The sequence below is a fragment of the Miscanthus floridulus genome, chromosome 17 (genome assembly GCF_019320115.1).
Source record: "Miscanthus floridulus cultivar M001 chromosome 17, ASM1932011v1, whole genome shotgun sequence".
In the NCBI taxonomy this organism is placed as follows: Eukaryota; Viridiplantae; Streptophyta; class Magnoliopsida; order Poales; family Poaceae; genus Miscanthus; species Miscanthus floridulus.
The window spans coordinates 27670813-27674042 of record NC_089596.1 but is presented as its reverse complement, the minus strand read 5'-3'; the positions used below and the strand labels follow the sequence as shown (position 1 = coordinate 27674042).

General features: G+C 49.3%; 1 pseudogene; it reads left to right on the top strand.

Moving 5' to 3' along the window:
• The first annotated feature begins 1975 nt into the window (after positions 1-1975).
• LOC136518905 (uncharacterized) lies at positions 1976-3014 on the top strand (annotated as a pseudogene).
• The last annotated feature ends 216 nt before the right edge of the window (positions 3015-3230 follow it).

Here is a 3230-nt window from a genome sequence, read left to right as displayed (position 1 = left end):
AGGCATTTCAACAAACATGTCATGTGCAAGTGGAACACGCAGACCACTATCCTCCAGCGAATCTGCCATCAGCAACACGACCACAGGCGCTAGCTCACGACTCCCTTTACACGCTCCATTGTTGTCCAAGCCGCCGGGACCATCCACCTGCTATTCGCCAATCCTCGACTCCCGGAGGTGGCGCTGCCAAGCGCCACGTCGCGCTGCGTCAACCCCAGCCACCGCAGGCGAGGGCCCCTCTGGCTCCCCGCCCCTGCAGCAGCCGACACCCAGGACCCGGTCCTTATCCGCGTCGCCGATGACGGCGTGCCGCTCGAGGGCGTCATCCAGATTGAGCGAAGGGGGTGAGTGGCGCCGATGGTAGAAGGTGTGCTGGGTTGGGAAGGCGGCGGACGACGGAGCAGGGGTGGGGCAGCGATGGAGGACCGAGGCGAGTCGGGGGGTCGGCATTGCCTGATGTTCCTCGGTTCCTTGCGTCCACTGAACAGCGGCCGTCTGGTATCCAGTGCGTGACGCAGCGGCCCCGGAGGTGACGGGCCCGAGGCCAGTCCAGAAGACGGAGGATGCGAGGGCACTGTGCGGCGACGGGCGGCGCAGCAACAGCGATGCGCGTACGGCGGCGACGAATGATGGCGCAGCCGCTCGGCGGACGTCTTGATCTCCAGTGCGAGGCGATGGCGGCAGGGAGTGACGGGGCGTGGGATCGCGGCACGGAGCGAGGGACGCGAGCGACAGCGAGCGGGAGTCTCGCACGTCATTCACGCGCGCGTGAATAGCGGCACGGCTGCCTTGTGTTGGGCGCGGGGGAGGACGAGGAGGATGATGATACACAAGATCTTGGTCATCCATTTTGAGTTCCTGACGGTTCGCTTGAAAGATGTGATGTTTCTCGGTACATTTTTTTTTTTATGTATAAAGGGGTGGCATCTCAGTGGGAGAGGTTTTTTTCTGTGGATTTAGCAAAGAAAAAGTTGGTGTATTAGTAGGATAGATATATTTTTTTTGAGGTGCATAAAGGGGTGGCATCTGCTAGAGTTTTTTTTTTTTTTTGTGGATTTAGCAAAGAAAAAGTCAATGTATTAGTAGGGTAGATAAGAACGGCCGAGCATAGGAGCTGCTAACATGCATGCTGATAAAGTGGCCTGAAGCCACGCCTTGCATGCTGGCTCTCCGCTCTCGTACACACATACAGATTGTCCCAGGGCCTGTTTGGTTCTCTCGCTAGGCTGCATCGTATCTAGATAGCCAGGCCAGTGTTACCTAGACTGTGGCCATGCAAGCCATGCCTGTTTGGTTGCCTTCTTCAGCAGAGCCTGGATGCAATGGGAAGTTGTTTGGTTACCTTGATCTGTGCTTGTACATGCATCGCTGCTCTCTCGCGCGTACGTGCACACGGCTCACGTGAGCCAGGCTGCCAGAAAACGGATTCCAAATCCATTTTTCGGGAGCCAGGCTCCGGCGCCTTGGTTGCATGCCCAGGGACGGGCTCAAGAAGGACTACAGAACCTGCATCCCAGGAGCCAAGGACGGTTGTATCAGGGCAACCAAACAGGCTCCTAAACAATGTAAAACAATGGTCTGAAGCCATTTGATCTATGCGTAGCACGCTAGACCACATATCTGTGACCAGCCGCAGTCACGTATACAGCCTGAAGACTGTATTAATTACTTGTGGCTCGAAGTCCACTTTATTACTTTTATATTATTATATACGTATTACCCTTATTTAATTACTGTAATTTACTTTCTTGCATTTATTTAAATCTCGTAGATTTATTTTTATGAAAGTTTATATTTATACTTCTTAATATAAATCGTATATAATCCTGATGATTATATGCATAATATACTTGGGGAAAATATGTATAATCCTGAAGATTATACATGACTATGTGATCCTAAAGATTGCATAGTCGTAATCCAGAAGATTACATATAACCGACGTTCGCTAATCCTGCATATTAATGGTGCAAGCATGTCGGACATTGCTAGGAGGGATTTCGCCACGCTTGCCCTGGATGGCAGCAACTACCTTACCTGGGCCACTGACGTCGAGATCAGACTCGACGGCATGAGACTCGATCATTCTATTGTCCAGCCAGAAGCTGGCAAGGATGAGCGCACAAACATGATAAAGCGAATGTGTTGCACTTTTTGCGACACCATTTACACCCAAACCTGAAGTATGAGTACATGACTGTGAAGGATCCACTGGTTTTATGGCAGTCCCTAAAGGACCGCTTCAACCAGCAACAGTCGATTGTGCTCCCGAGAGCACAATAGGAGTGGATCACACTACACTTCCAAGACTTTAAGTCTGTGACAGCGTACAACTCTGCTTTACACAGGATTGTGTCTAAACTGTGTCTAAACTATGTCTATGTGGCCAGAAGATCACTGACACTGATATGATCGAGAAAACTCTTTCTACCTTCCATCCTGGCAACATAACACTACAACAGCAGTACAGGAACTCAAAGTACTCCAAGTACTCTGTGCTGATTGAAGTACTGTTGGTTGCTGAATAGCAGAATGAAGTTCTCATGAACAATCATTCTGCTCGGCCTACTGGTTTTTTGGCTGTGCTTGAAGCACATGCCAACGTTGCTGAGAGTTCTCGCAACCACAAGAAAGTCCATGGAAAGGGAAGATAGAAGGGGAAAAGAGGTGCCTTGTTCAAAGGCATAGGCAAGAAAAATCCCAGAGGTAAAAGCGAAACCAAGAAGGGAAAAGGTGAACATAGTGGGGAAGAGCAAGGTGATTGCTACAGATGCGGAGCAAAGGGACATTGGTCTCGCAAATGCCGCACCCCCAAACACCTGGTTGACCTCTACCAACATAATAAAAATAAGGGTAAAGGTCAACACGACTCCCACTTCACCATTGAGCCTGAAGCTCAGAAACGTGGCGACATGTTTGTCGACACAAAAGGAAATGGTGAAGACGTCCAAATGGACGAAAGCGAGGACGACTTTCTTGAGGATGACATTGATATATTTAGGGACCTGCAGTAATCCCTGAAATATCATGTCGGTCATAATGCAATGTCCAAATGTATTAGTAGAGTTTGTACTAGTTGAGTTGGCCATGCATGCTCCTGAAGAGCATTTGTAACATGTTATTACCCAAACTCCTTGTAATATATTTTGAATGTTGGTCTTTCTTTTTGTAATATATGCTTTATGTTAAATACCCAAACCCTCATGATTTTAGTAGGCTTCGTGGGAGCC